A 14,778-nucleotide genomic window follows, 5' to 3' on the forward strand; every position below is an offset into this window, starting at 1 on the left:
TGAGGCCACCCATCATATTGATGGACCAATACTGAGACAAAATAAGTAAAAAGAAGGCAAAAAGCAAAACAAAAAATTAGTAAAAAGCAAAAGTAGGCTAATGTGACGACTATTGTGGGACTTCTGGTGATGTCACATCCACTCTGTGGAATGGTTATACACAGCGGCAAATCCAGTTCTGTGTACACTCTGCTATTTTACATGTAACTGCATTGGATTTCATAGTTTCTTAACAAAAAAATATGGTGCTTTCACTATGAGAGGCTTTTTCTCCATCTTCTTCATGTGTTTATTGACCAAACTTGGCAAGTGGTCGTTTGGAGAGGTACATAAAGATGTGGACATCCTAAAAGATTAAAATTTGGTGCATACCTGTCAGTAAACATTGCGGGCTCTTTTTTTACCCTCTTGCTAATACAAGGAGTCAATGTTTTCTAGTGAGTGTGGTGTGCACTGAGTTGGATCATGACATGATAATACAATATTTGAAGTTGTACTAGTGTTATTGCACAAATTCACAGAGCACAGTTTGAATTTATCATTATTATATGCACATATCATTGGACTGATAATTTATGGTTTTGGACTTTATTTTACTGTGCTTTTTAGTGTAAAGCGCTGTGCCTTTTCTATTTATTTTAGGGCTTTATAATATTGTAGATCAACATTGCCATGAATAATGCCTGGTGCCTGGTGCTGAAGCTACATCAATCTATGCCATCCATTCCACAGTTATGAACCAACACTTTGCCTGCCTGCTATCTGGCACACATGTGCCTTGAGAAAGGCGGGCTGTGACCCCCTAAAATGACAATGTAATAAAACTACCTTGCATTCACTTCTATTACCCTTTGGAAGCCATGAGAGTCCTGATAGTGTCTACTACATCCAGTATATTTTTTTATATTTTTGCCACACTTTACAAAAACAAAAACAAATTGGGGTTTTTGTTAAAACACTGTGCCAAATGCAATCTGTATAAGTCCTTAAACAATGTGATGCTGCTAAATCTGGCCTTGGTATTAACCGCTTGCCGACTGCTCACAGTATATTTACTGCGGCAGTCAGCCCCTCACAGGCAGAGTGACGTAGGTCTACGTCGCTCGCCTGTGAGGCTCTGGGGAGCGAGCGCGCACCCGCGGAGGCGCGCTCCCGCGCGGTCACGGACCCCCCCGCGCGTGTGACCAGCGGACCCGATGTCCGCCGGTCACTCGGCGATCGGCGGGGGAGAGGGAGAATGTCAGGCAGCTTGTGTAAACAAGCCACCTGTCATTCTCCTCACTGTAAAAACACTGATCACATGGATCTACTATGTAGATCCGTTTAAAAGTGTCCTTACAGCTCAAGCCACAGCCAATCACAGTAGAAAGCACGTCCCTAGGGACACACACAGCCCCTCCCTCCCAAATAAAGTTAACCCCTTCACTACCAGTGTATTTTTACAGTAACAGTGCATATATATAGCACTGATTACTGTAGAAATGTCACTGGTAACCCCAAAAGTGTCAAAAATGTCAGTCAAGGGTCCGATCTGTCTGCCCCAATGTCGCAGTACCGCAAAAAAAATCGCAGATCGCCGCCATTACACGTTAAAAAAAAAACACCAAAAATGACAGAAATCTTTCCCTTTGTTAGTAAACGCGATAACTTTTGCGCAAACCAATCAAAATACGCTTTTTGCGATTTTTTTTACCAAACATAGGTAGCATAAAACAAATTGGCTGAAAATTTTAAAAAATTTTGATTTTTACATTTTTTTTTGGGGAATTTCATATAAAAAAATGTGAAAAATATTGTTATTTTTGCAAAATGTACGCTCTTTTTTTGTTTATAGCGCAAAAAGTAAAAATCGCACGGGTGATCAAATACCACCAAAAGAAAGCTCTGTTTGTGGGTAAAAAAGGACGCCAAATTCGTTTAGATACAGCGTCGCACGACCGCGCAATTGTCTGTTAAATTCACGCAGTGCCGAATCGCAAAATACCCCCTGGTCGTTTAGCAGGAAAATCCTCCGGGGCTTAAGTGGTTAAACATCGATGACTACTGAGCACTAAAGGGTTAAATAAACAATGTGAGGACATGTTATTCAGTCAGTTAGAATGAGCAGAGGGTTTTAGCAAGTGGAACAGGCAGTACGGTGTATATCAATAAGTAGATACATATGCCGGGGGTCACTCAAAGGACAGCCAGTCAGTGGAGCTTGAATCCAATATCTTGATCCAAATGTAGATTATCTGTTAAGAATGATACATTCATTTTCCCATAATTTCAAAGAAATATGTCTCCTTTTAGACATCTTGTTACTGATGGAGTACAAATCCTGCCATCAATATAAGTCAGATAAAGGTTTAATCTTCATGGAGGTAGCCTATATTAGATTGTTCCAAATAGTGCAAGTGAGAAATAACGCAAAGAAATTAGAATTTTAATTTTGAACATTTGTAATTATTTTTGTGAATGGCACCAGACATTGTATTTCACAGTTTACACTATTTACAGTATCTCACAAAAGTGAGTACACCCCTCACATTTTTGGAAATATTTTATTATATCTTTTCATGTGACAACACTGAAGAAATTACACTTTGCTACAATGTAAAGTAGTGAGTGTGCAGGTTGTATAACAGTGTAAATTTGCTGTCCTCTCAAAATAACTCAACACACAGCCATTAATGTCTAAAGCTCTGGCAACAAAAGTGAGTACACCCCTAAGTGAAAATGGCCAAATTGGGCCCAAAGTGTGAATTTTTTGTGTGGCCACCATTATTTTCCAGCACTGCCTTAACCCACTTCCACTCCTCAATGACGACATCACGGAGCTGGTGGAGTTGCGCTCCTCCACCTTCCTTTTGAGGATGACCCACAGATGCTCAATAGGGTTTAGGTCTGGAGACATGCTTGGCCAGTCCATCACCTTTACCCTCAGCTTCTTTAACAAGGCAGTTGTCATTTTGGAAGTGTGTTTGGGATCGTTATCATGTTGGAATACTGCCCTGCGGCCCAGTCTCCGCAGGTAGGGGATCATGCTCTGCTTCAGTATGTCACAGTACATGCTGGCACTCAAGGTTCCCTGTAGCTCCCCAGTGCCGGCAGCACTCATGCAGCCCCAGACCATGACACTTCCAGCACCATGCTTGACTGTAGGCAAGACACACTTTTGTACTCCTCACCTGGTTGCTGCCACACACTCTTGACACCAGCTGAACCAAATAAGTTTATCTTGGTCACATCAGACCACAGGACATGGTTCCAGTAATCCATGTCCTTAGTTTTCTGAAGACAAGCAGACTGTTTGCGGGCTTTCTTGCACATCATCCTTAAAAGAGGCTTCCTTCAGGGATGACAGCCATGCAGACCAATTTGATGCAGTGTGCAGCGTATGGTCTGAGCAGTGACAGGCTGACCCCCCACCCCTTCAACCTCTGCAGCAATGCTGGCAGCACTCATACGTCTATTTCTCAAAGACAACCACTGGATATGACGCTGGGCATGTGCACTCAACTTCTTTGGTCGACCATGGCGATGCCTGTTCTGAGTGGAACCTGTCCTGTTAAACTGTTGTATGGTCTTGGCCACCGTGCCGCAGCTCAGTTTCAGGGTCTTGGCAATCTTCTTATAGCCTAGCCCATCTTTGTAGAGCAACAATTTATTTTTTTTAGATCCTCAGAGAGTTTTTACCATGAGGTGCCATGTTGAACTTCCAGTGACCAGTATGAGAGAATGAGAGGGATAACACTAAATTTAACACACCTGCTCCCCATTCACACCTGAGACTTTGTAACACTAATGAGTCACATGACACCAGGGAGGGAAAATGGCTAATTGGACCCAGTTTGGACATATTCACTTAGGGGTGTACTCACTTTTTTGCCAGCGGTTTAGACACTAAGGACTGTGTGTTAAGTTTTTTGAGGGGGACAGCAAATTTACACTGTTTTCCAAGCTGTACACTCACTACTTTACAATGTAGCAATGTGTAATTTCTTCAGTGTTGTTAGATGAAACGATATAATAAAATATTTACAAAAATGTGAGGGGTGTACTCACATTTGTGAGATACTGTATATAATGTTTTGTGGTTTGTAAATCTATTACATTAGCACCACTTCACCCATTAGCCTTTTTCTTTTTTGTGGTGCATTTATGCTGTGATTTATATGTATTTTACAATAAACTAACAACAATAAAAATGACGAGTTTTTTTTATTTTTTTATTTCCCTGATATTTCAGCAAAAATCATGGAAGTTCAGCAAAATTGCATTGGAGTCGATGGGGGGAGGTAACATTAAGGTTGTTCTTAGGGTGCCAATGGGCTTTAAATGTTTCCAAATGGTAAGATCCTTTCCACTACCCTTTACCTGCTTTTGCGCTGTTAAATGGCTGCTCAGTAGCCTTATTAAGGCCCAACTCTGTAAAAAGTATCCACTGCAATGTTAAAGTAGATTTACTTACCTGATCCCGGGGGAGTGGAGGATCAGGTAAGTTAAAGTGCTCCTCTTCTCCCCTAGAGTTGAGCTTTAATTAATTTTTTCATAATAAGAAAAAAATAGATAGTAAAAAAAGTACATAATTTACAATAAATTGCATAGACATACAAAGACCATTAAGAGGTCTACTTAAAAAGCAGTTGTATGACTTTACTGCACCAATACCTCTGCTTTAAAAAAAATAACATTTATAAAACACAGCAATTTATGAATGTGTTTTTGTCCTGCTGCAAACCTGGTGCTAAAGAGTGAATGGAAGGGGAAAAACAGGGAAAAGAGCCTTCTGCTCCAATCACAGTGTTTTCTCATTAAGCAGAGAGAACTCCATAGGACACCATAAGCTTTACAGCAGGGCCTGCACTCTATGAGCAGGCTGTTCATTTTCAGACCACGGTGTAAAATAATTTTGTGTAGCATAGCAGACAGTGGATGGTGATATTCACTCTCCATGATAAATGCCCTTCTAAATGTTGAGGAAAGATAGCTATGGATCCGTTGGGGTATCTTGCTGGTACTGTTATCTTGAAGTACTGATGTTCATATAAAGAACATAATATGATCACCATATCAATCTAATGTCAATACAATACCCCCTCCATGGGGTCATATTTATAACCAAATAGTCAATAGTATTGTAAGTGTCAAAATTTTTTTTTTTTTTTTAAAGAATTTGACCTTGACATTGAGCATCCTCCAATCCCTGAAGATACCATTTTTTGGGAAGCGCATCAGATGGAGACTACATGTGACGTCATCACAGCTGGCTGGACAGGTGACTCCACGACTTGTTTTTTAAGCTTGTGTAACCCTAATAGAGTTACACAGGCTGTATTATCTGAAATGCCCAGTAGATGGCAGATGGACTCAGTATGCAGTTAATAAAACATTGAGCATTGAACACAGGACTTGGCCTTTTCAGTCACATGATTGTGGCATCATCACAGTGTGACCAGGAAGTGGTGTGTGAGGAAAGACGAGGGAGATAGACACCAGCTCTGGATGACTTCTTATCCTTCTGCTCAGGTTTTATCACCTATTAATGTCCTGGGAGGACTTCCTGCACAGCTCTGAGGAAGGAGGTTATGGAAGACTTCTACAAGTTACCACATGCTCAGCCAGAGACAGGACATGTGACTAGCTGTGAAAGACTGCAGCACAGAGATAGAACCCTGCTGAGAGAACTTACTTCACCCAAGACCACACCAGCTGAGAGAGGGACCCCTGGCAAAGACAAGCACTGAGTCCAGACGTCTGGTGAATCCAGTGAGAGGAGACTGCAGCGGACTGATCTGGTTAATTGCATTATGAGGGTAAGCCAAGCCTCTCCCTGTATCACCACAGGGCACCTGTCTCCTCACTCACAGTAAAGACTCTGAGGTCCAGAGTGGACATTGCACAGCTCAGGCTGCTTCAGTGACCCTGCGGAGCAGGACTTATAAGGGCCCCAACTCTCCTATGTGCACCAACGGCCATTAGGGTGAAGATAAGGGGGTGGGACGCAGGTGTGCTAGTGGGTGGGTGAGGAAAATCCACATTGCATTGTTATCTGTGTTACTCTATTGTATTTTCCCATGTATGTTGATTTATTTGCTACTTACTATATAAAGTTAGTTCCAGTTAGGCTGTGTCAGTCTCATTGCACCAAGTATGTTCCCAGTGGGACCCCACATCCCTACCCCGGATGCCCCACTGGGTGGAGGCACTGCCGCAGACATGTACCCCAGCTCCCAGATAGCGGAGGCTCAGGATCCGCCTGTCAGGCATAGTGAGTTAACTAGGGTTAGGGACCCCAAAGACACTAAGGGGTGCCCTAAAAACCCCGTTACATATGGAGGCACTGCTGAGATCTATTGGGGTACAACCAGTGAGAATAGGTTAAGTCCTCAGGCCACTCCCTCCTTTGCAAAAGAGTGGGCCCAGCAAAGAAATGTACCATTACAGCAAGCTGTGATGTTATGCAAAGTCCCCTCCTGCTGTGAGATGAATCACGTCATCTTGTGTATAGAAATTCGACTGGGAATAGAAATGGCGACCATCAGGGATATCCTGCAGGATTCTGAAGGCCAAACTTACATGTTAATATATTGTCAAACGGACTTGGGAGACTATGAGATGCCTACCAACGTTCATTTATATGGAGCCCCGGATGAAGGATGCTCCTTAGTGTACGCTCTCCTTGATAAGGAAGAAAGGGTCTCACTGCAACCACCCTTTAAATTAGAACAGAAAGACTATGTCACAGAAAATTATTCTAAGCTCCTGACTCCCATCTCAGGAAAGGCCGGAGCCATTCCTAAACAAGCTGCCCATCCTATTACAGGACAGGGGATGATTACTCCTAAAGCAGAATTTCATCCATCTGCAGCATTACTGGAACCAGACAACCCTGAAGTACGCACCCTGCCTACAGGAGGTAGTGATGTATCGGACATACTACAGAAACTCTCAGAAGCCATAGTGACGGCAAACCACACCCATAGTTACTGCAACTAAAGGTGTTTTCTGGGAATCAGCCTGTTCCTGCAGGAGAAGAGCCTTTTGAGGTCTGGAAGGATAATGCTATGCAGTTGTTGGAGGAATGGTCTTGTACGGATACCATAAAGAAACAGCGGTTGGTAGAGAGTCTTCGTTTTCCCGCTACAGACATGATAAGACTGTACAAGGTAATAAATGGGCAAGCTACTGTGCACGACTATCTACAAGTCTTACAGGATGCTTATGGGAAATCAGAAGATTTGGATGATCTGTTGGTTAAGTTCCTAGCCACTAAGCAGAAGGAGCATGAAAAAGCCACTGACTATATCAACCGATTACAGCTATCGCTAGGAAAGTTATTCCATAAAGGAGCAGTCACTGCCTCTGAGTTGGATGCTCGGCTATCTAAGCAAATTCAGAGAGGTGGTTTGATCAATAATCCAGTTATGATTCTGCTGAGAGCCAAGTTGGATGATAAAGTTCTGCCTTATTCCAACTTAATAAATACAGCCAGGAGATTGGAAGACCAGATGTGTCCACCCCTACAGAAGGAGAAAGAGAATACAGAACTGTCAGCTCTGAGGAAGAAGGTGGCTGAATTGGAGCTCTTATGCAAATCACCACCAGAGAGAGCAGATCCTCCCTCTGGAAGTGGGGGGCAACACAGGAAGACTCAGAAAAAGCTGTTTCCTGAGGATTCACCCCGCCGAGGGTACTGCTTTAAATGTGCAAAGTCAGGGCATTTTCAGCGGGAGTGCCCTGTGAATTCCATGGAGGTGGATGTGGAGGTGCTGGCAACCGAGCTCGAGGAGACTCAAATGACCAGGTCTTACAAGCAGAGGAAGACCCGGCCTACTTATAGTCCATCTGTTGGGGCCAAGATTGGGCCTAAATCCTTGATACGTGTACAAGTAGAAGGAATTCATGCTTCAGCATTGCTAGATACAGGTTCTCAAGTCACCATTATCTACAGAGACTTCTATGAACGTCATTTGAAACACATTCCTATGGAACCTGCAGGAGAGTTTCAACTATGGGGTGTTGGGTCTCAAGCTCAACCTGTGGAGGGATGCATAAAAGTGACCATAACTATTCCCCAGTTAAACACCGGGATGATATATCCTATGGAGCTGGAAGCTTTGATATGCCCTGCAGTCAAGAAAGTGTGTGCACCAATAATATTGGGTACTAATGCAAAGATGGTACAGGATGTATTCAGGGCCTATCTGACAGAAGTGGGAGATGTCTCTTTAGACCGATTGATGGAGGTCAGCCCTGTCCTAGGAAAAGAGTGTCAACGACTAGCCCTTGAAACAAAACCAGGGTTGTGCCACTATTTAGGAACAGAACCTGCATTTGTGAAGCCTAGTGAGACCAAAACTTTACGAGCCATAGCCTCAATGCACCATGAAATGTTGGGGGGAACTGGACAATACCTTATTGAGTCTCTGCCTGAAGAGGATCAGAAGAAGGGCTGGACTCTCATACCTGAGGTAAAAGATTGGCGAAAAAGGTGGTGTCGGAGCTTTCCTGTGATGGTACAGAATTTAACCCCCACAGAAATCCGGATTGATCGTCATCAGAAGATTGGTGTGATACACCTTTTAGATCAAGTTTTGTCCATCATGTCTGTGAGTGCAGAACAGAAGGATCATGTGAAAACACCTTTAGATTTTGATCTAGAAGATTCTCCTCTACCACAGCAGTGGAAAGACAGCCTTCGTTCAAAACTGGCCACCCGAGAGGGAGTGTTCTCCAGAGCAGAGATGGACGTGGGGTGTTCTAAGAGTGCCACCCATGCTATAAGACTTGCTGACTCTACTCCTTTCAGAGAAAGGTCAAGAAGAATACCTCCTCGAGATGTGGAAGATGTCCGGGACATACTCCAGCAGATGAAAGGAGCAGGCATCATCACAGAGTCCCGGAGCCCCTATGCCTCACCTATTGTGGTAGTGAGGAAAAAGAATGGTTCAGTTCGGCTATGTGTGGACTACCGTACTCTGAACAAGAGGACTGTGCCAGATCAGTACACTTTGCCACGGATAGAGGATCTCCTGAACGCCCTATCTGGCAGCCAGTGGTTCAGTGTGCTTGACTTGAGGTCTGGATATTATCAGGTACCCATGAAGAAGGAGGATCAGGAAAAGACAGCTTTCATCTGCCCTTTGGGGTTCTTCCAGTTTACCAGAATGCCACAGGGAGTCACAGGAGCTCCTGCTACTTTTCAGAGGCTGATGGAGAAAACTGTGGGGGGTATGAATCCCAAAGAGTGTCTAGTGTATCTAGATGATCTAATTGTTTTCGGGAAGACGCCAGAGGAGCATGAACAAAGGTTGCTAAAGGTGTTGGATCGACTTCAAGCTGAAGGCCTAAAGCTATCAGTGGACAAATGCCGATTTGCCCAAAACTCTGTCACTTATGTGGGGCACATAGTCTCCGCTGAAGGAGTAGCCACAGATCCTGCTAAAATTGAAGCAGTGTTGAATTGGCCAAGACCAAATAACATCAGTGAGTTGCGGTCCTTACTCGGGTTCTGTGGTTACTACCGAAGGTTCGTGAAAGACTACTCAAAGATTGCTCGAGAGTTACATGACCTGCTGAAGATTACCTCTGATGTAAGGGGTGCTAAGGCACCATATCCTAAAGACCCCTTTGGAGAAAAATGGACTTCAGGATGTGAAGACGCCTTTCTGACATTGAAGAAGAGACTTACAGAAGCCCCTGTCTTAGCCTATGCAGACCCTGAGAAACCATATATCCTCCATGTGGATGCCAGTATGGAAGGCCTAGGGGGTGTACTGCACCAAAGTTATCCAGAAGGATTGAGGCCGGTGGCTTACATAAGTAGAAGTCTTACAGGTGCAGAGAAGAACTATCCAGTTCATAAATTGGAATTTCTGGCACTCAAGTGGGCCATCGTGGATAAGCTGCATGACTATTTGTATGGAGCAACATTCGAAGTAAGGACTGACAACAATCCACTTACCTACATACAGACTACAGCTAAGCTGGATGCCACAGGACATAGGTGGTTGGCTGCCTTGTCAAGCTACAGTTTCAGCCTGAAGTACAAGCCTGGGCCCAAGAATGTCAGCGCAGATGCCCTGTCCCGCAGACCTAGACTCCCTCCTCACCGAGAAGAAGAGGAGTGGGAAGAGATCCCTGGGCCGGGGGTAGGAGCCTTTTGTCAGATGTATGTGGTGGCCGAGAGTCAAGAAGAATTTGCCGAGTTAAGAGGGATAGACTCCATTAGCCACTCTCCGGAAGCTGTGCCTGAGGTGTTCCATGCTCCAGTCATGCTTCAACAGTGGTCCAGTATAACCACAAAAGACAAGAGGAAGGCTCAAGCGCAGGACTGGTACATTGGGATAGTTATCAGAGCAATAAAGACAAAGAATCCTAAATTGCTGACTTCTCTACCTGTGAGTCAAAGAGAATTATACCGAAGAGAATGGAGCCGACTACATCTCGAAGATGGAGTACTCTATAGTGTCGTGAAGTATCATGATCACCCTGACAGAAAACAATTGGTACTACCGCACAGATACCGTGGCATGGTCCTGAGAGCTCTCCACGATCAACATGGGCATCTCGGGGTGGACAAGACCTATGGCCTAGTACAAGATCGGTTCTATTGGCCTCGCATGAGGGAACATGTCGAGCAACATGTACAGACATGCAGGAGGTGTATCCAGAGGAAGACCCTGCCTGTGAGAGCTGGCCCTATGGGTCATCTGAAAAGTACGGGACCCATGGATCTTGTGTGCATGGACTATCTCTGCATTGAGAACGATACAGCAGGAATTGGAAATGTGCTGGTGGTAACGGACCACTTCACCAGATATGCTCAAGCCTTCCCCACTAAAGATCAAAAGGCTGTGACTGTAGCCAAAGTCCTTTGGCAGAAATATTTTATTCACTATGGACTACCCAATCGGATACACTCTGATCAAGGTAGAGACTTTGAGAGTAAGTTGATCAAGGAGCTGTTGGACATGTTGCAGGTGCAGAAGTCCAGAACCACACCTTATCATCCGGAGGGCGACGCACAGCCAGAACGGTTCAATAGGACCCTCCTAGATATGCTAGGGACTCTCAAGCAAGTCGAGAAGCGGTCTTGGAGTAAACATGTGGAAGCCATGGTCCACGCATACAACTGTACAAGGCATGAATCTACAGGGTTTTTACCCTATTTCCTAATGTCCGGAAGAGAAGCTTGATTGCCGATAGATGTCCGTTTGGGAGTGTCTCCTGATGGAACAGATTCAACTTCACACTTTCAATATGTGAGGAACCTCAAACAAAACCTTCATCGGGCCTATGAGTTGGCCACCCAAGCTGCAGCAAAAATGGAAGAATGGAACAAAAGAAGGTATGATGCTAAGGTGAGATATCGGGAGATTCAAGCAGGGGATAAAGTTCTTCTCCGGAATCTAGGTGTGCCTGGAAAACACAAACTGGCTGACAGATGGAAAGATACCCTGTTTGAGGTTGTGTCCAAGCTGGAAGGACTGCCAGTGTACAACATTAGGGGCCCGGAGGGTCGAATAAAGGCTTGGCATAGAAACCATGTGCTTCCAGTTGTGTATGCTGATGAAGAGGAGCAGAGTGGTGAAGAACTGAGGGAAAATCCAGCAGAGAGTCCTGGAAATGGGGCAGAGGAGACCCCGGGAACTCCCAGTGCAGAGGATCAGTGGTGGTCATCACCCGCTGAAGAAACACAGCAATTGCCTCCTTTAACTCCTGTGGGTTCACAAAGTTCTCCAAGGTTAAATCCAGAAAGTCCATGTTTTGTGCCTGGAACTTCCCTTAGAGACTCTAGTTCGAGGGCCGGAGTCGAAGTTCCACAGTTGATGTCCCAAGATCCTCTTCCACAGCGAGAACTGAGACACAGCACCAGAGTGCGGCAACCCCCTAGGGACCTAGTTTATGATAATATAGAAGAGCCCAGTTATGCCCCGCTGACACAAGCGGCATCTAAAATGGCCACTTTCCTACATGCACTAGCTGAAGTGGTAAATGTTAGTGACTCTTTACCCTAGATAACTAGCTAGCTAGGATGTTACTGTGCTAACTGTACTATATGTATGCTAAACCTTTTTCTGTTGAATTAGTTAAAATAGTATTTTCAAGGGGGAGCATGTAACCCTAATAGAGTTACACAGGCTGTATTATCTGAAATGCCCAGTAGATGGCAGATGGACTCAGTATGCAGTTAATAAAACATTGAGCATTGAACACAGGACTTGGCCTTTTCAGTCACATGATTGTGGCATCATCACAGTGTGACCAGGAAGTGGTGTGTGAGGAAAGACTGAGGGAGATAGACACCAGCTCTGGATGACTTCTTATCCTTCTGCTCAGGTTTTATCACCTATTAATGTCCTGGGAGGACTTCCTGCACAGCTCTGAGGAAGGAGGTTATGGAAGACTTCTAGAAGTTACCACATGCTCAGCCAGAGTGTCATGGTCTTACCTTCTTGCTGTTCTCCTTCGTTTGACATGTGCTGGCGGCCATCTTGGTTTCTGGGTTTCTTGTAGCCTCCCACCCTGCGGTTCCTCCTTCCCACTGGGAGGAGCTGGATGCCTAGCTCATATATATAGGAGTTCTGTGGCTTCAGTTCCCTGCTTGGTCCTCCTGTGTTCACATGCTTCTAAGACTGCTGCTGCTTCTGGTTCCTGTTCCTGGCTTCGTCTGACTACCCTGCTGGTTCCTGATCCTGGCTTCGTCTGACTACCCTTCTGGTTCCTGTTCCTGGCTTCGTCTGACTACCCTGCTGGTTCCTGATCCTGGCTTCGTCTGACTACCCTGCTGGTTCCTGATCCTGGCTTCGTCTGACTACCCTGCTGGTTCCTGACCCCTGGCTTCGCAAAAGACTCTGCATCAGTTTCGCCATCCGTTTGGACTTTTGCTTTACAGCTTGTTTTTTAATAAAGCTTTCTTATTGTCACTTATCTGTTGTTGTACGTCTGGTTCATGGTTCCGTGACACAGAGAAAGGACATGTGACTAGCTGTGAAAGACTGCAGCACAGAGATAGAACCCTGCTGAGAGAACTTACTTCACCCAAGACCACACCAGCTGAGAGAGGGACCCCTGGCAAAGACAAGCACTGAGTCCAGACGTCTGGTGAATCCAGTGAGAGGAGACTGCAGCGGACTGATCTGGTTAATTGCATTATGAGGGTAAGCCAAGCCTCTCCCTGTATCACCACAGGGCACCCGTCTCCTCACTCACAGTAAAGACTCTGAGGTCCAGAGTGGACATTGCACAGCTCAGGCTGCTTCAGTGACCCTGCGGAGCAGGACTTATAAGGGCCCCAACTCTCCTATGTGCACCAACGGCCATTAGGGTGAACATAAGGGGGTGGGACGCAGGTGTGCTAGTGGGTGGGTGAGGAAAATCCACATTGCATTGTTATCCGTGTTACTCTATTGTATTTTCCCATGTATGTTGATTCATTTGCTACTTACTATATAAAGTTAGTTCCAGTTAGGCTGTGTCAGTCTCATTGCACCAAGTATGTTCCCAGTGGGACCCCACATCCCTACCCCAGATGCCCCACTGGGTGGAGGCACTGCCGCAGACATGTACCCCAGCTCCCAGATAGCGGAGGCTCAGGATCCGCCTGTCAGGCATAGTGAGTTAACTAGGGTTAGGGACCCCAAAGACACTAGGGGGTGCCCTCAAAACCCCATTACACTTGATTTCTTTGCCTTGATTGTAAGTGCATTTTTAATGTCTCAAAGAAATACTGTATACGTTAATGGTTTACGCTGTGAGGCTTCTCCCTATCTTTTATACGCTGTTGTTTTGAGCGACTCTCACTCAAAGAGTGATTTCATATGGAGACATGCTTTCTGTGAGGCTTCTGCTGTGGAGATTTAACACAGGCTGTTTTTGATCTCTGTAATTGAGATCCATACGTTCTGGTAAGAGGCCATTTGCTTACACATAGGAGCACCTTTTCACACTTGAGCACCCTTGGAGAGATTTCATGTTGTGAAGCACTGGGCACTTTGTGAGATTGGCACCTCTACAGTGGACTTTAGTCAAATTCGTTTAGATGTTTGAATGTATTTTTTTAATTTTATGTATTAGCACTTTGCACTAATTTTCAGCACTTGCACTTTACAGTTTCTTATATGCAACTGTGTTTTGCTACATCTATTCAAGGTTACATTTGTTCAATGCAATGGAACAGTACACCATTATTGCATTAGTACTTTATTGCGTTTCATATGACATTTGGTTTTTGTATTCTTAAGTTGTTGATTACACAATTTAGAACAGCACACAATTTTTTTTACTATTTCTTAATCCACGCTAACAGGATTTGGGTTGCAGCAGTTCACATTTCATAGGGGTCCAGTGCGAATTATAATTTGGTTTTTGAAAGAATTAGACCTTACCTAGGTGGATGCAGCATTGGTCCGATGCTGCATCTGTCCACCGCTGGCTCTAAGACTGACAACCGAGCGATCAAACACCACTGATCGCTCAGTTCTCCGTGCTCTGTGAGCAGAGAGCTGGTGAATATCAGTTAACACTGTCCGTTCTGCCCCTCCAGTGCTCACAGGAGTGCTGGGCGGTGGAAGGGGTGGGAGCAGCCAACCCAGTGTAATGTTCTGGTACCTTTGGGTACCCTAGTTACTCTTTCATAAGTGTATGCGCCCCACCATTCTCTTTTGGTAAGGTGCGCATACACCTTTAAGACTGATGCTGTCATCACTGAGCGCCGGACTGGATGGCTATTTAGATCGCCGGCTCTCACTCACATGTGTTCGTTCAAACTGCTTTGTGCCTTGATGCTAA

This window comes from Pelophylax lessonae (assembly GCF_965119305.1).
Source record: "Pelophylax lessonae genome assembly, chromosome: 6".
In the NCBI taxonomy this organism is placed as follows: domain Eukaryota; kingdom Metazoa; phylum Chordata; class Amphibia; order Anura; family Ranidae; genus Pelophylax; species Pelophylax lessonae.